This window comes from Trachurus japonicus, chromosome 10, assembly GCF_045865225.1.
Source record: "Trachurus japonicus isolate A0001 chromosome 10, Traja_1.0".
Taxonomy (NCBI): domain Eukaryota; kingdom Metazoa; phylum Chordata; class Actinopteri; order Carangiformes; family Carangidae; genus Trachurus; species Trachurus japonicus.
The window spans coordinates 13,524,564-13,544,615 of record NC_140916.1 but is presented as its reverse complement, the minus strand read 5'-3'; positions in this window follow the sequence as shown (position 1 = coordinate 13,544,615).

Genomic DNA, 20,052 nt, shown 5'->3' with positions numbered 1-20,052 from the left:
TTGTGGAAACTTTTACTTTGTGGATTACTGTGGAAGTGATTTTTATTGTAGTATAGCCCCTCGATATGCAGATTTTCTCTTGTGTCAGTTCAAACAAATAAACCAAAGACTTCTTTAGGCAGCAAGGAGTGCCGAAAGGTGAAAATGTTCTGTTATTGGGAAATGGGAGAGCTTCAGCACAGAAAAGACAGGCATCACTAGACCGTAAGACAGGACAGATCCTGATTTTGCCTTGAAACAAGACAGCAGAATGCTAAACACGCAGTTTAAAACAGACATCTTTTACTTCTCCACCCTAATCATGAGGGTAATAAGAGGAAGATGAGGACTGAGATGGTCGACTCATAGCACAAAGGTGCATATTGTCAGCGTTTTGCCCGCCCCTGTAGCTATATGTGTAGCATCACTCTGTCACATGTATGGATCAGAGGGGTCAAAAGTTCGTCTCTCTTCACACAGGTTCAGCATCTTCCCTCTCAACCACCTTATGAAGGAGACAGAAGAGCGTGTACATTTATTAATTGGAATTCTGGACCCGAGGTGCTGTGGGTACATGAAGGCTTTGAAAGGGAAAGTTAATGGCAAACTTTCAATGTGAAACTCAGTTGTTCTTTGCAGCAGGACCTTGGCTGAAATCCACTATAAGCCTGTCTTTGGTGGCAAAACACTTTTATCTACTGTAAATACTTAAAAAGAGAGGGGGATTATGAAACAATGCATAGGCTGAGGATGAAATATGTGGGAGGGATTTATGTTATATTTCTAAATAGTGAATAATACAAGAAAAATATGGTTTCATTGAAAGTCCCAGGGAGTTTGTTCTACCCCAGTAAGTTGATCAAATGTAATAGTTCAAATAATAAAAACATGTGATCATCTGGGCTTGTTAACTTCACATGTTACCAGAAGTTAGAAGAACATTGATGTATCCAGTCAAGATATATATTTCTATTCCCCAAGAAAGGCAAGAACGTAATTAAAAGAAATAAAATAGATTCACGTAACAATTCATGCTGTCATAACAAATAAAATCACTGTACAATAATGTGAAATGTGGAGGGATGTCTCAGAGAATTAACTCTCACCCACCTGCATCAACTCCAGATACGTATGTCTTGTTTTTGGCAAACACACTGAGTATATGTACAGCCACAGAGTGAAAGCAGCATATTAACTGGAGTCGCTTCTAAACATTCAGAAACAATTACATTTCATTAATGTCCTCCTGGGTTGTGTAACTATTTTCTTTGTCATAATGTTGCAAACATGAAGCGGAGATGAGAGTCAAATATATGAGAACCAGAGAGTCACTGGAGAGGAGAAAATCTGGTTGTGACAAGAAATATCTTATAAGCTATTTTGTTTTATTGCCTCAACAAAGACGGCTGTGTTTTCACATGTGGCTGTTGGTTGGTTGGTTGGTTTGTCAGCAGGATTACACAATGTGCACTGTATTGATTTGCAATGAATATGGTGGAGGGATGGGGTCTGGTGTCTGGAGTGCCTCTAGTTTGGGTCTTTGGTGAGTCTGTTAGCTTGAACAAACTTGTTTGTTGTTTTTCAAACTGAAAATTAAACATTGGTTTCTCTTAGCCATTATCAAGGTTGATTACTCCCCATAACGAGATGGTCATTGTTTTAACCATGTCAATGAAGAGCCAATAAACTTCACAACAGTCACTGGCAAGACCATAAACTTCCCCTGTATACCTAAACAAATTGTTTCCTAAACAAACCTGAACCGTATGTGAAAGTTGTGCAAGTTCAAAGTCATCTAATAGGCTCTAATTCAAACAGTACAGATACAGATTGCTGGGATATTTCCTAAAACATTCAAACACAGCCAGAGGCAGTAGAACATTTAGGAAATGTCTTGATTGCTAAAAAAAAAAAAAATTAAATGACATTGGATGGCTGAAGCTAAGCAAAGCAGATTTTGTCCCAATTACTGAAACACTTTGATCAGAAGTTTGTACCTGAGTAAGACAAACTAACATTTGTCGTGGCAGAAATGACAGCTGGACTTTCAGCTGAGTCTGGCTCTTCCCCCAACAGATAGAGGACGGCCAGCTGTCCAGATGTACCCTAAACAGAGTCCCACATGCCCCCTCTGCCCCTAAGGCCTGTTGGTGGCGGTGGCTGGTGGCGTTCCTGCTGCCCATCCACACTCCACATCTCCACTGAGCAATGAGCCGGTCACCATGGACAAAGTGGCACAGCAACATTCCCAGACAGATGTCACTGCTCAATTCATCACACTGTGCAGATGCACACTAGTGGACCTGTGGCTCGCTGACCAGCTGACACAGGTATCTATATCTGTATATCACGCATCTTAACTCCGGGACATCATAACCTGAAGGTGTTCCATATGACCGCTTATGACCAAATACACTCAGTAGCTGCTGCTGCTACTCAGTGAAGTAAAGAAAGTACACGGCACACTCAACAAAATCTCTACAGGTGATGTTTTTACCAAATCCCACTGTCCTAACATAAACCCAAAATCAGAGTGAGAAGATACAAACTACAGCATATTTAGTTGTGTCATTCTTAAATACTAGTACACAAAGCAACTGCTATCAACATTACAGACTGCTACTCTGTTATACTGCTATTATTCAGTGTCAAACCTCGCTAAGAAGACTCCCCTGAAGAGAAATACAACACATGGTAATAAAACAGTGCTGAAATGAAAAATAATTTTATTAGCTTTGTAGAAAACCTTGAGGCATCAGAAAGATCTATATGTGCTGTCATGATTTCATCATATTCTCTGGGATGTGCATTGATTTTTTTTTTGTCTCTGGTGTGGTGCGCAACACTTAAGTGTTTTTTTCCTGCAAAATAATATTTGTATTTAAACACAACATGCACATTTTTTATTTTTATTTTTATTTATTTAATTACTATGTTTTTATGTCACAAACAAGTTCAGTATTAGGGATATGAATACCAAAGAGGTAAACACTGAGATATCAAAGCTCAATTACAGCTCGAAGCCACTTCTGGCTTTTTCCTCACATAACATTGTTGTCGTCTCAAGTTTAGGATGAAAACAGAGTCAAAGCAGACGAGTGTGCGCCCTCCAAATTTATGCAGAGCAGCAGCCAAACAAACAAACAAAGATTTTTCAGTCATTGTCATCAGTATGAGTACAAAATTGACATTTTCTCCAGTATGTCCTCAAGTTGTCGCTTGTTATAGTCTCAAAATCTGGGGGTATGGTTCAGCCCCTGTACTGCATCATTATTGTAAATCTGGAGTGAAGGTTAATGCAACAACCTATTACCTACAACTTACCATTTGAATTAAAGCTAAAAACAAATTTGTTCTATTGCTTTTAACTAAGCTTGAGACTATTTTTGGATCACTACAGTATATTTCTCTTATTTTGAGCAATTTCTTGTTTTATTTCTCTCTTTGTCATTTTATTACTTTTGAATTGAGAAATGTGCTATTCAGCCTATACCTACCTGGCAAATTCTACTCATTACTAAGCACTTTCTCTGGGATTAACTCAGACGAAGAACTTTTAAAGGGAAAAAAATCATATATTTCCTAATGCTTAGAAATGCTCAAATGGAAAGTTTACCTGAGAGCATTGATTACTTTTTCATTTTAAAAATAAATGGATTCCTTACCGTCCTGATTGTACATGTTTCAGTGACTGGGTGAATCACTGATGCGGTTTATGTTGTTTTTCTCCACATGAAGAGGGAGCGCAAAGAGGGTCTTCTGTTCGGTGCAGACACGTCACAGTGATTGCAAAAGCCATTAAATGTCACTACACTGACAGCTGTTTGGGGTCATTCATCAAATGATGAAGTGAGAGAGAAAGTTGGAAAGATGAGGCGAACAGGAGGGGATGCAAATCTGCTGAGGAAAGGAGCGCACAAGTTGATGAAACATTTCTTGGACGATTACCCCCAGGTTCAGCTGGTCCTCATTGGCCATTCAGACATTTCTCAATTTTTCTTACTGAGAAGTCATGGCTCCGTGCTGTACTGAACTTTACAAAGAGTGTGTTTTTTCATCTTCTGACTTCATAGAAAGAGGCAATTGTATATCTGAAAAGAAGCCTATTAAAAGTTACCAACCTGTTCTGTCACTTTGTGTCAGTCAAGTGTAAGATTTTTAGCTCTACCTGATCAGATCTACCTTGAGTGGCAGCCTGATTAGCCTTGGCGGACACTTTCTCTTCATGTCACACACCATAAACACACATCCAGTCATGCACCTGCATGCACAAATGCTCCCATGTTTACACGACAAAGGTTGGACCATCTTATGCTGTTTACTCTTTATTCACCTCTCAAGGACACAGACCTTTATCAGGGCTGACCAGTGCTGTGTGTCCCACCATCCTCCCCTCCAATATGCCACTGAGTTATGGAGCGCCTGCTGATGCTCCTTAAAGGGCAGCAGGACAAGAGAGAGATGCAGCGTATGCTTAACACTAAGCCGATGGCTCCAGACACTCCCCATCCATCACTGTCTGCCCCGAGCAACCTTGTTTTGCCTGCCATTTCACCACTGGATTGCAGGCCCTTACGTACATATAGTGGAATTATCCACTTCTCAGTAAGAGCAGCCAAATACAGGTTTTCAGGTAAATCCAAAAAGGAAAAGGAAATAACAGTAGACTTTAGATATGTTTTTAAGAAAAAATCTTCAAATGTCAGAAAAAAATATCGTTTAGCCTTAGGCGTGAGCACCTTAATGCCTGAGGGCCTGATGAAGTGGAGAAATAATGCATTAGTTATAGTTTAGGGTGATGTTGAGTTCCTTTGTTCCTTGTTGTGTGTCTCTTATCTGATGAAAGCCTTTCATCTGAAAATGTAAAGAAACCGTCTTCTTCTAGGTTTTGTTGATCCTCGTCTAGACGTTGGATAACAAAATTATATTTATAACCTGCCTCATTATATTCTAAAGTTTCTCTATATCTCTAGTGACCGTTGCACAATTATAACTAGAACACTGTTAGTGCGTTAAGGTAGAGGGGCAATATGAGGTGTGTCCATGAGGGCAGAGTAAAGCTACTTATCCACCTTTCAAGGTTACAGCAGCACACTTGGTGATAAGGAAAATTTCTATTGGCTTACCGAATGTATGGGAGAATTAAGGCATAACAATCTCAATAATGTATGTATCGTGGTGAAGGCGTAGGCGTACGAGATTAAGATCCAGTTTAATTGGAGGCTTGTGTCATTCTTACTCAGTGGCTTTGACTCCTCTGGTCAAATATAATTTTCTCATCAACACTGCTGGATGTCAGCGGGAGCCAGTTAAAACCAATGTGATTCCAAATGAGTCGGAATTAAGAAAATGACTCAATTAGTGGCTATTTATTCACAGCTACACGCTGCCCAGGGAGGCAATTAACTCCTCTAGTGCTGGTCAGAGGTGCATCAAACCTCTAACTCGGTGCAAGAAGTGAATGACAAGGTCAAAAGTGTTTCAACTAAGAGGACACCAGCTGACTTCAACTCCAAGTTTTATTCTAATGCACATTTGAAAACAATTGTGGTGCATTCAAAAGCACAGGAGCACACCTGCCAAGGCTCTCACAGCCCCTAAAACCATGTATAAATAAATGAGAATAGTATTTTTTTTTAAACAACAGTTGTTAAAAACACAACCAATATATAGCAACTAATCCCACAATACACTAATCAGGGAGTTATGTGAGGTGTGTTTTATTCAGGAGTCTAATCGCCTGGGGGTGAAAAACTGTCTTTGAAGTAGCTGGTCCGAGCTCTAATACTCTGTAGGCGTTTTTCTGAGGGAAAGAATGTGAACAGACTCTGCGTTGGGTGCTTGTATCCTTCGTAATACTTTCAGTCTGTCTTCTACAGCAGGGGATGTGCATGGATCACAGAAATTATAGCTGGTACTTCTCACAACAACAAAATCTGGTGTTTAGAGACCAAGATAAAGTCTAACATTCACTCATTTTGTACTCACAAACAAACAACTGAAAGTTGCTAAATAGTCAAATGAATTATTTATTTTCTTGCCAAGAGGTAGGTGAGAAGATACTGCTCTGATGTATGTCCAGTCCACCAGCCTGTATCACATAATCCCCATGAAGCCAAACTAAGATTGTTTTTTAAAAAAGGGGAAAAACAAGGTTTATCTAATGTGTTAAAAATGGGCTTTTTGAGATGTTGTGTAGAAACATTGTTTTGCTGTCCAAAGGATCCGTCTGCAGAGTCATACAAAATTAACAGCCCAGCCCTAAATTTGGCATTCAGCTGAGGCTTTATCCAGACTGACACACTGCACAGTCTTACAGTCAACAATAGAGTAAGCTACTCCCAGAGCAACATGATCATGAACAAATAATAGTATGAAGGGATCAGAGTCACAGCAGCTGCACTACAGATGAAAAAGAAACATCCTTGAGATACTGAAGTGTTTGTACTCGAGTGCTAGATTCATTATATATTGCACATTACAGTCCCAGATCTTGCATGTTGGAAAAGCATTACAAATGCATTTACAATGGCTTTTAATCCTGGGCTATTTCATGTACTGAAAATGCAAAGAGCATGGCTAAATTCCACATAGCCCTCTTTAAGTTGTATTACTTTTCAAACATTTTTTTTTCAGGGACTAAATGTCTAATGGGAACTGCAGAGAAAACTGTTGAAGTGAGAGTAAAAGAAAATTCCCGTTCTCATTAATTCTCCCTCATATCAAGGCACAACATCAGATCCTGGGTGGGGCAACAAAAAGTCTATGGCACTTGCAGTAGATTCAGTTCAGTCAGTGACAGTGGTAAAGACTGTAATGATTGTTCTTATTACCATAACTTCACCAACAGCTTATTCCAACTCTGTTTTCGTGACTGTGTGAGAATTACTGCTGTATTAAATAGAATTAAATATAAGCATATAGCATCTTGAATTTATTATGTGTGTTACTAACTGTGCCAAACACTGTTATATTAATTGTCTATTTTTTCTTATAATTGCTGGCTTTCTGTGATGTGGACAGCAAAGTAAGAATTTCATTGTCAGGGAAACTCACCTTTCCACTGTGCAAATGACAATAAACACTTTTGACTTTGACTCTGGATATTCTCATTCATCCAGGTCATTGTTCTTTTCTGGGCAAATTGAATCGTAGGCAACTGGGAAGGCGTTTTGCCTCTTATCCAAGGGAATTCATCAGTTTGTACGCAACAAGTTGTCTAGCTAGTGCGGACTAGTGAGACTTGTTGCGTACGAACTGATGAAGCCCCTTGGATAAGAGGCGAAACGTCTTCCCAGACAAATACAAGTCCAGTTGCCTACGATTCAATTTGCCCAGAAAAAAAAAAGTACACCTTCATAAACCAGATGGTGCCCATGAAAATGGGTCATTCTACATCATGTGACAAAGAGACTGTTTTAATTTTGAATTATGTTCAACAGTGATATTATGATAATGATACAAAATCACGTATTAAACCAAAATTGAGGTTACGGAGATCCAGAATATAAAAAGCAGAGGTTACATAGAGCAAAGCAGCTGATTTAATTGCGAATTATCCTATACCTACACTAGTTCTGACTGATCAGTTTACTCCGAAGTTGAATATGGGCCATGCTTTCATTTGCAGATAAACCTGCTGCTTTCTCGATGGCGTTTCGGTGTATCAGTGTTTTGCAGGGTTTATATTTACTGTTCATTTGGCAGTAGCAGAGATGGCAGCAGTGCAGACTTTGCCTGGAGTATAAAAAGTCTGTGTGCTGTTCCAGGTGATAATTAAGGTGACATGAAGTGGAGAGCTTTGCTGCTCGCTCGTCTATGCAAGTGGGTACAGAGTTAATGGGAAGCAGGAAATGGAGAACTTTATTTTGCCACAGTGTTGTGGTTTAATTGTGTGCACCAGCCTTGGCACATTCACTGAATCTGTAGGTGCATGTTCATTTGGACGCTGCAACACATCTGACTAGAGTTTAATCTGTTTGGGTTTTTTTGTTTTTTTCAACCAGTATTATTAGCATCTTGGTTGTTGAAGCTTTTGAAGACATGCTGCTGGTCTGTGAACATACATCAAATGTAATGTTTGCTTTGGTGGACTGTTGGAGTGTGACTACACTGTGTTTTCAGTAATGCCGTTTCTCATTTTTGTCCTAGGCTCTTACTGACTGCATGGTAATGTACAACATCCAGCAACACTGTGGCAATTCCACTTTGTTTTAAAGACAAACTCTATGGATCAACTGTGTGGACATGTGGCTCTCATGCGGTGTTTGTTTTCCGTGATTACTTCAAGGAAACATAATATTTGCACATCACAGATGCAGTGCTGCCAATACAGACAGTGAGTCCAAGTCTGAAAAACATCAGTAATATTGATGCTTCTCAACCTCACAAACATGTCAGTGAAGACATGAAACCATGTATCTAAACAGAAGCTTTCACATCCACAGCCGGATACAGACACAAAAACAACCTTGAGCCTCTCCTTCAGCACTGTTTATAAGGCCTCCCATAAACATATTTTTTCACCCACCTTCAAACATATACAGTATAGATTTTATTTTATGGGGATCTGTGTATGATTTATGTGAAATGAAATATATTCAATGCCTGACATCCACCTCACTGACCTAAAGAGTTGCACTAAAACTTGATGGTTTAAAATCAAGTATTGGTCTATCGCATTGCAGCTTTACGGGGCAAATCCAAAGGTGCTAATGTAGATATATTTGACCTCAAACATGGGGTAGTCAAGGCTGAATAAACGACACATCATGAGCACCTATAGCTTTGAAGCCGATTTCAACAACTCAGTTGCTTCTTGGCTCGAGTGTCTTTAAATTATTTTACACAGACAGCAATGGCAGAGGCACCGATTTACAGTAAAGACGTTCATAGTGAAATGATAACGCAGTAAAGCTGTCAGCAGGATGATTATTATAATACCTGAGCCCATATCCCACAGGGATTATAAAAGATGAGCGAACACAGGAAAATCTGTTCTCTACTTAATTCTATACACTTCTACTTCTGTCTAATTTACTCTCCTAGAAAGCACCCAGCAAACAAAACACAAATCAAAGTTTGAAGTACTAACCTACACTGGCTTCTAATTATTGCAGCTTCAGATCCAGACCATGGATCACACAAGAAGATGTATGGGATGAAAATGTAAACCAAAACATTGGCATAAAGGCAGCTACCTCAACACATGCCCTCCATGATCTACAGCACCTCTGGGGTGGCCATATCACATAACCTTATTTACTATCTACCACTGGTTCTCTGTGGGTCTCGTTTCATGACTGTCGAGGGCAAGAGCTTTATTGGGCATTCCCCTTCAGGATGCTTCCATCATGATTCTGAAGAGGCGCCTGGATGAAAGAAACGAGAATTATTACAAGATTACATCTCACTCCTGCTCCTTTCACTCTCCCCATGTGGCTGTTGATGATATTCTGAGCTGCTGTCCTACATGCCGCTCGCATTCCCCTGCTTATAAATCCAAAGACAAGCTGCCATTTGAGACTTTACGATGTTCACATCCCAAGTCAATGATACAGGCCTGTGCTAAAACAAGCTTGTGTAAGAGGAGACAGGATGATGGGAATGCTAAACCTGTGGTGTAATGCTTTTGAAAAACGAAACAACTATAATAAAAAGACACATTTCTGCATCAGATGCAGGATAAATCATCATGAATAAACACGCCGTCTCCTTTGATAATACAGAACCATAGAAATTGGGTGGATAATTAATGATGATTGATCACCTGAGTCATTTACCTCAGCAACATGTCGTCCCTGAAGATATGGAGATGTTGTTGTTGTTTTTTTCCATATTTTTTCTTCCTCATCTAAACCTCCGCACAAAGAAAGAAGAATGAGAAGAATGGAGGATGGGTGGGTCTCCATGTACTGCATTTGTGTGTTTGTGTTGGGTGCTGATGTTGGAGTTGGGTGTGTGAGGGGGGGCTTCACAAAAAGCCGATGGTTGCCATGGAGATGAGCATAGAGAATTATGGCTGAAACAAGCACTAAGGGAGACATCACCAGTGTTTGTTTCGTTACTGTTTTAATATGTTCCCTCTCCTCCTCCTCCTCCCTCCTGTTCCAACATCCAACATGGAGTGCGGAGAAACGACCTCTACACATCTCCAGCACTTCTCAAGCTCCTTTCACTGATATTTTTTGTTTTCTATTGTAGTTCTGCAAATAACTTTCATTCTATTGACATATAACCCCTCTATATACGCTCCGACTTGTGTTCCCATTAACCATATATATTGGTGTAATTCCTCACTCTTAAGACAGGAGGACCAATATTGCATCCCCTGGTGTCATTTGCTATCATTCCATTAGTGTCTGCCTGTTTCATGTAATGTAATAGCAGCAAGTAAACATGAAACCCATTATGTGACCCCCCACCCCCCCACCCCAAACCCCAGCCCCGTTCTGCACAAATTTTAAAGTCATAAGGAAAAGGAGAGAGCCTGTGGCAACAGCAGCTCTGATTTGCAAGGTTCGATGAAAAAAAGGTTTAATTTTCTTGCCCTCCAAGAGAAGGAGATAGAAGTGGACTTTTCTTTTAGGCAGTGATAACACCGTCCAAACACACCCACCCATATAAACAAACACTAAATCACAGTTTTTATTCATCAGGTAAGAAAAACAACAGGTCTCAAAAATTGTCTCTAAATTCAGTTTTGTTTGTCATTTCACCAAGGGCCTTCCCTGAATGTCAAATCTAGAGCACACCTGTCATTCCTCCCTTATTCTCTTTTACTCTAATTACTCTGTTCACTCGATCACCCTCTTTTTTCCATCCTACATCTACATGGCCATCACAAAGAAGAAGAAAATAAAAGCCACTATGTGGACATTCTGTCTAATTAAGGGATTAGATACACTTCCCTGGTCTGGGAGAAAAGCCCCATTTATTTCTTCTTATTGAATTTTCGTTTGTGTTGTTTCTGTTTTATTTAATTTTACGCTGCCGTTTGTATTCATTAGGGGGCAACAACAAGAGTCAGTGGGCTTCCAAAACAATGCCACACAGAGTTTAAGTATCTCCGCCTGAGCAATGATCAGAAAGTATTTGCGTGCATTACCATCTTAATGTTCTTGACTCTTCCTCCATCAAAGAAGGAATGGCAAGTATCCAGGCCTGGCTCACATAGCATGTAAAAACATTCCCATCTTTTATTTTTGTAATCTGCATTGGCTGCAGGGTCAGAGATCATCAGGTCGTTTGTCACTCATGATGATGTATTCTACACTGCACCGTACTGTCTTTCAAATAAAAATGTATTTCCTCTTGAGGTTTTTTCTTTGCCAGCTCTTAGTGACTCTGTGAAGCAAAGCCCATTATTCATTCATGACAGAATACAGGCTTGTTCCAATAACATCAACATTTAGCAGCCATTTCCACAAATGCTCAAAGACCAACATATGTTTATGTTCAGGACAAAGACAAACAGCAGCCACAGGAATGTCCACAGTCGTCACCGAGGGGGGCAAGGAGGAAACGGTGGGATGTTGTCATAAAGCTACAAAGTCCACAGAGGGCGGAGGACAGGATGGATGGATGAGTTGATAAAACATAAACTTATTATTTAACCATGATAAAGCTCCCCCACATATTTATGACTAAAATATGAACTGGCTTTGCCCTAACTCTAACCTGGGCTATTTCTGTGTCTGAGCCTACAAACCGTAAAGAAGCGTAGTGGTGTCAGTAAATGTTTATTTGTGATGATTTTAGAAGCTACTGACAAATGATCCTGCCTATGGGGCAAGTGCAAAAGATCTACTGAGTCATTTAATTTGGAGGATTTGTCGCCAACCCACCAAATCTGTTGTGAAACATGTCACATTATGTTAATCTGTTAAACCTCACTCACACATTACAAATATTGTTCAAACCCACAGAGCTGTATTGTAATTGCTAGTTTCCAAAGATGCAAACTCTATCAGACTGAACATATTAACATGTAAAATTTCATATTTTAGAATATGATAGAGTGGATGGCCATTGTCTTCACGCGGTGTAAACATCATATACTGCTGCTTCATTTCACAGCTGAAACAAGGCAACACAGACTATATTTTATGTATGATACTGTCAGGCAGTGTGGACTAAGGAGATGTTTCCAGCCCAAGGAAAAACAAGAGGAGACAACCACAATAGACCAGTTAGAAATCTCGCCCTTACTCGGGTCTATCTTGTTGAAATCGTTTTAAAACTTCTTTAAATCAGTGCAGCATCACCAGTTCACGGTGCATTGACAAACACTGAATCTGACTGGAATTTGTTTTTGTTTTTTTAAACAGTGCATTTGTCCTTTACTGTCCTATCCATCCAGGTACGCTCAGAATACAGGTGATACAGTCTTGAGACCTTTAAAAAGTCTTTCATTATAACCCTACAAAGGAAATGGAGACAAGAGGAAGTTCCCATGTAAGAAAGAAGATACTGTCAGTTAGTTACTTGGCCTTATCAGTGTATCTCAGCAGGGGAGGCCAGAGCCAATCTACAGTGACTGGTTTTGTCAGGATCCAATGACACGTTGGGCTTTTGTTTCTTCAGCCTCCCTGGAGATCGAGCCATGAGCCTGAGAGACGCGACTGAATGTCAGTTTCTCTGAAAAGAAGATCTCACAGGTGTCTCAGCAGGGTACGCTGTTTAAAGAAGGGCTCCAAGACGGCTGAGCACAAACCAGCATAACCCTGCCAGGAAGTCATATCTAGGTAGGTCATCGTGCAATTCAATGGTCTGAAAGGGAAAGTGCAGAGGGGTTTTTTGTGTGCCATAAAAATTGAAGCTGCATGGCATGAAAGTTCATAGAAGTAAAAAAAAAAAAAGTGAGAAATTAAAAATAGTCGTGTATTTTTACACCAAATCAGTCAAGGCTCACCATCCTCGTCGCACCCAGAGACCTAGATTTAAAGACGCAATTTCTTGGAACTTAGGAAGTGGGAAGTGTTTTGCAAATTTGAAAGGGGCTACAATGCGACGAGTCCCAAAGGGTGGCTGTCATTTATGTGATATAAAAAACACAAAGGCTCTTTTGAGGCATGAAAACCTCTGCTTGGGGATTTCAAAGGAGGAAGATGATTGTTGTGATGAAGATGCACACAAAATGGCAGACATGCAGGCAAGCAGAGGTGTGTGATTTTCATTAACAAAGACGTTTATGTCAGAAGGCAAAAGTACAGGAGTGAGCACTTCTGAATTTTAATAGACCATAAACAAAACACAAAAAAAGAAGAGTGAAGGAAAATGCTCCAGTTTTTTTGTGGTCCCCCTTGAGTGGGTGGTGTATCCTACAATAGAGACGTTTGCTGGAGGGCACCGAAGAGAACTTAACCAATGACGGGTGACCTAAATGTGATGGTGATTAGAAGGATTGATACATGAGTAGGCATCTTATTTTGTCTGAGGATAAAAAGGAAGAACTTTTCCCCCCATCAGTTTAATGCATTACACAACAGGGTGAATTATAGATTTTAACCCAAAGTAGTTCAAAAACAGAATCTGAAATGTGCAGCGGAGATAATTTTTAGATCCAGGGGAACTAGTTCTCATTTCCAGAAGTTGCTTGCCTACCCATTCATTTTCAAAATAAGATGTTGTGCCTTTGCATGTCATAAACCTAATTAGGCATGATGGATGTTTGACAAGTTTCTGACAAGAACTAATAACTGTGTTGATCATTCCCTGAGAGTTCGCTGCTTCTCCTTCCTCCCACACCCAAACCCTGCCCCTCCATCATGTCTGGGGATGCTTTGACAAAATAAACCCACAACATGCTGATGAATTATTCAATTTTGACTCAGTGATGTATGAAGACAGAGTTGCAAAAGAGAGATGTGGTTAGCACTACTGGCAAAAACCCCTCCCTCCCTCCCACCGACTGAACCTCCAGTCAAACCAATTACCATCCACACCCCTCCAGCTCTTGAGCTCCATGCGAGAAGTCAGAAAAGAAGCAGCTGCTTACATTATTCTAGAGTAGCTGCAGTCAGAGTTGCTACGCTGCTAAGATGGAGGTGAGGAAGTTATCTATTCATAGTGATACCTCAAAGTGATTTCCAGTTGTTCCAGCAGTTTGTCAAAGGAAATCTACACTGCTTAGAGGAAGCTGCTGCTGTTCTCTGCATCTAAAGCTACAGTATACTGTACAAACACTGATGTGATGTGATGTCTAAGGCTACAACTCAGTCACTTTCATTACTGACTAATGTGCACATTCTTTTCAATTAATCAATTAATCATTTGGTGTATTAAATAATGAAAAACTATTGTTATAATTTCCATGATGATGTCCTGAAATGTTTTATTTTTTTTATCCATGCAACAGTCACAACCCAAAGATTTTCAGTTCAGTTCCTATTTCCTGCTGCCCACTGCCAAAGTGACAATATGATCAACCCTCACCGACCCAATCTCACTTTTCACTTCCTCACTCTCAATTCCCCCAAACTGAAACGTTCTGATTCTCTCTCTCCTCCCTCCCTCTCTCCCTCACTCCCTCCCGCTCATGTGCCCCCGGCTGTTGGTCTAAAGCTCTCTTAAATATTCATAACCAGGGAGAGGGGGAAACAGATGAGGAGAGCAAAGAATCACACTCTTCAAAAAAGTAGAAGAAGCAGAACTGCACCCTGTTGCTGGAACAGTAAAATACTTTTTTTTTTTCATTTTAATCAAGTTAAGTTTTTCACAAAAAACAAAACAAACCAGAAGCACCACAACTGTGAATCAAGCAGTCACACTGTTTTGTGTGCAGAATTTGACCTGAAATTGATGGAGAATTGATTGGCAGCTAATTCATTAAGACAACTAATGATTTTTGATTTGCTGGAGAAACTATGTGGGCTTTAGAAAACTGTGATTGGAATTATTCAATTCTAATTTCTTATGTTTCACTGACCAGATTCATTGATCAAGCAATGATATTATTTACAGATGAATTGATGGATGGAAAATAATGTTAAATTGCAGCTCCAATTGTCATTATACATCAGATTTTTGGGCTGGACACAAATGAGCTTTTCTAACGGTGACTGGCTACCCAGCAATACTCAAGTAATGATGTTATGAATTTGCCCAATTAATGCACTGCTAAATAGTAAGCAGTGCAAGTTAGTTTTGGATAGATGAGTAATTAATCAAGTTTCCCACAAAACAGCATTGTTCATTTCCCATAGCAAGACTGTTAATACTGTTTATTTTATCCATGGGACCGAATCCCTAACCTTGAGAAATAAGTCCTACTTATTCTCCCGAAAAGCATCTTCTCCTAAACCTAACTAAATAGTTTTTAAGGCCTATAAGTGTAACTAAGCTGTTACTGTTCCTTAAGCCTCACCTAACCTATAATAAGTTCATTATTGTAACCAGGACAATTAGAGCTTTTCACCATAGGGGCACTGTTTAAGCAGATGTGTATGGATTGTTTTCGTGGATAACGACAAATGACCTATTTTTAGGTTGGAGGATGCTGGTATATTTAAATTTGATATTTTGGAAATTTAAAATCAGTATCAACTATGTCTGGATTTGTCCTCATGAGACACACTATGAGCTTTCTGTGAAGAGAGAACATTTTGATACGAACGTGCTCTTCTTTAAATCCTCATTTTTGAGTGTGCAGCAGTGAGTGAGCGGTTGAAGTGTTTGAGAGTTAGTTCTTCTCCTGGTTTTCTTTCCTTTTGCTCAAATACCAGGAGGTCACGCACATAAAAGACCTCACACTTGTGTTGTTTACAGTGTTGTTGAATCTCCCGCTGTTTTCCAGCTGTGGGCTTATTTTGATGTCAGTGTGAGAACGGCGTTACGCAGCTGAGACAGATGAAGGTCAAGCCCCCCAACACTTAAGACATGTACCGAATATTTAAGACATGTTTTCGGCAGAAGCGGTGACTCATCTGTGCATGAGTGTTTTTCGAGTAAGTGAAGTAAGTGAAAGAAAGCGAAAAAATTTTTTCTTAAACTCAGATCTACTCAAGGCATCACGCTGCTGTGTATACTACTTAAAAACGGAGCATAATTTTCATTCATTTATGCAGGCCTTGATCCATAATGCACGAGGAAGACAAAGTTGTAGCATGAAAATTAATGGAAAAATGTAACAAATCTATTTTGTGAAATATGATACTGAGGGGAAAAAAAGGAGAAATTTACAAATAACTAACAGATCACTTTTGGATAACGTGAATCCAGATCCGACTGTACAGAAAGTCAGAGCTCACATGGTCCACAGTTATGAGAGAGCTTTACTTTACCCAGAGCTACTATACAGAACACCACCACCTTTAAGTCACAGCATGGCTCAGACTTTTTTTTTAGCTTGGCTACTGAGATAAATACATGATTCAGTGATGTTTACTGTAGAAACCACGGTTAGGTGGGTTGTGTTGGGGTGAATGATAGGAAGTTTAAATTCCTATAATAGTATATTGGAACTGAAATGACCCCACAGGTGACCAAATAAAACACAATGAATCGTGCGAATGCCATTAAACACCTTCTCACTATATCTACAGCCCTTTCAGCGGGAGGCCTGGTACCTCCTGTGCCATCTCACGTAAGCAGTTTCCAGATACGGCCCCATGAATCATCTTCTCCCTGTTTTTACTGCAGTTGGTCTCTAGTCTTGCTCTCTTGTTGCAGCAAAAATTGTTGGTTATCCCCCTATTCCTCAGACCATTCTGAAATGAGCAGCATTAGTTAACTGTCTTATTTTCCAGAAAATCAGTTGTTACCCTTGAGCAGCCGGTGTATAATGTGCAAAGCAAAGGACTTCTGGGAAATATAACCTCTGAGGTCTGTTCCTTGCTAAAGTGAAAGACTACAATGTCAACCTTTTACATTATAAAAAAGATAAGGTGCAGTTGCCCCTGGTTTCATCATGCCTCGTGTCAGAGAAGTTTCTTGTTGAATTCTGCAGGTTCCCCCCTCTATGTCTGGACACCTCTGACAGCTGAGAAGAGCTGCTGCCTTGTTTATTTTATCTAACATAACTCAAATTCCTCTTAGACCCATTAACTCAAAGACACATTTCAGGATCTCATCACAACACTCACAACTGAGAGCAAACAAATAAACATGTTAAGATTCAACGATCTTGCACAAAAGAGTTGATTGACTGTATTTTAATTGGCTCTATTTTCAACCTCACTAATTTTGCACCTAATTTGTATTGCAACTTAGAGTCACTGATCAATTATGAACATGTTTTTCCAGAACGCATCCACTCAAACGCACTTGCAGCCACGGCAGAATGTGAATAAGAAAAACTCACTCATTGTGAATTCAAATCAATAATTTAAGCAGACATGTTCATTTCAAATGTTGGTCTGTTGTTGTGCTCTCTGGCCACAGTGAAAGAGAGATCGCTCCCCAGAGTAGCACTCATACGTCTTTGTACTTGAGTCTGACACTAACCATCCAGTGTACTGAACTAAAGCAATTTAAGGTGCATTTACTCAAATGTCAGATGGTGCTTACAGTATCTGTGAAGGTTTACATGGCCAAATAGGGGCCATTATTCATGTTCAAACATCGCCGTCCACTTCCCTGCCAAGACAGCTGCTCAATCAAACTGTGCCAGGTTATTCTACTGATATATAACCACATACCAGTAAACATGGGACACCAAAGGAAATTGTTACAGGTTAAGAAAGAAATGTTTGCATGTTTCCAAATCCATCACTGTTATGATACAGCATTCAGAAAATAAAACTTAACCCTGGTGCTGGGTGTGTATGAGACAGAACACGCACTGGGTTGGTGACCTTAGAGCTGAATTTTGACATTTAACTCAGATAAATTGTTAATTCACCTAAACCAAGTGAATTAAATACTACAGTGAAAACTCTGTTGCTAGATTGTATATAACCTATTCACTCAGCTATTTCCTGCCTTATTGCTAATGGTTCTTATGAGTTATTCAATCATAACTAGAAGAACAACAGTATATACAAATTGTCATTGTGTATTCAGATGGTTATCTATAAAGCAAAATTGTTTGAAAGCAAAAAAAAAAAATAGCAAACTGAGGATGTTAAACAACACCTGTAGCTATATAAAGACACTAAATAAAACACTGAACTGAGAATGAAAGAATTGAACCATGAAAGCAAAGAAGGATCTGAGAGTGAAAAGAGACAAAACAGTACAACTGTTTTCCTTTAGATTTTACTCTCAGCCCACAGTTGTATTTGCCTGTTTCTTTTAATTACAGTAGTTTTTCCATTTACATTTTTTTGTAGTCTAATTGACAGTTTGATTTTCTTGTTTACAGGTTGGGTTTTACATCCACAGTTTGATTTCACTTTCAAAGGTTCCTAAATCAAGCTCGACAAACATCCACCCTGTGAAGTGAAAACCCAAACTTACAGGCTGTAAGTTATAAATATATGGCCTGTAAATGGCCTCTGGGACTCATCAGTTCAAAGACTTTTCCTCTTAGGTGAAGCAGCAACTGGACAATAAAAGTATAAGGTGCTGCATTATCAATTAAATACAATGATAAATATGACAAATTATATTTCTGAAGCAGCAACTTCGACTTTTTGATTGTGTTGCCATCATTATGAAGTGTTGCAGGAACATTCCAACCTTTATAGATTGGGACAAATTACTGTAATAACTATCTTACCTGGTGTCATGTCATGCAGCACTAAGTGCAGTTTCCCTCTTGCTGAGCACACACATGGATTCTTTCATTGATCACAGCCCAGTTGTCAATACGCTTTCCCACTACCACAGGATTAAGCTGCCGGAAGTCTTGTGACCTCCAATTCTGAAAAGATGGAAAACAAATAGAACAACAGTGTTTGAAGAAATGACATGGGCTTGCAGGAATAAACTATGAGGAAGAAAATTTTGATTTAACAAATCAATTGCACTTGTAGACAGTTTCTGATGAAAAAAAAAAAGTTTTATGTCAATTAATGTTTTTAAATATAAATAGACCTGGAGCCCCAGAATAAAGTGGTTCTGTTGAGGACAACTGTTCAGTGCAGTTCAATGCTCTTTCTCAGCTGAGACAGTGAGCAGGAAGAAGATTCATGATGGTCATGAAATAACTAACTCAACCAACATTAGATCTACCATGACTCTAACTTTTTGACATGCATAGGTTAGATTTATTGAACTCACTAAATCCAGGTGTCATTAATGGCAAATTTAGCAGACAAGATTGGTCGCCTGCAAATGAAACCATTTGACACAGCATTAGCAACACAACTGTTTTTATAGCATCCCAAATAAGCCAGAATCATTAAACAGCATAGTTGACCCAATAATGTTACAGAACATGAGAAGAGCAGAGCCATGGTGCATAACAATGTCAGCATTCAACCATTCATGAATGAGTGCTGATTGCACAGAGCTGTAAGGCTTACGATCAGGATATAGTATGTACAGGTGTCTTTCCAAGAAAGGTAGATGTTAAACATTAATACTGTATGTGCAGTGCTGCCTGGAGGCTACATGAAGAGCATCCATGATTGAATATATATCCATGATTAATTCAAAAAGGACACTGGTTCAAAACAATAGCCACATAAGAGCAGATGGTATTGTGTTTTCAAAAAAGACCAGAAGATTCCTCGCTGCAAAGGAAAACTACAACCAAGAGGGAGATGTTTTAACTCTTCACTGCCTCTGTAAGCTAATTAAAATGTTATTCATTATCACATTGCTTGTTTTCTATTCATTCACATTCATTCACATACTGTACAACAGCAACATAATATAAGCCACAGGGCACTGTATTGTTGTCTCGCACCATTTCTAGCCCTGCAAGTGTCACAGGCATAACGTGGAAAATAGGACAGCAATTGAACGCTTCTTCAAAATCCACTCCAAACATAAATGAGTCATACAGACACCATTTAAAACCACAATCTTCTAAAACTCCTTTTATGGGGGATTGTTTAGCTCAGTTGGTAGAGCAGGCGCCCCATATGCAGAGGCTATACACTAGTCCTCGCTGCAGCCGGGCCTGGATTGAATCCTGACTCAGGTGGCCCTTTGCTGTTCATGTCTCTTTCTTGACAATACTAT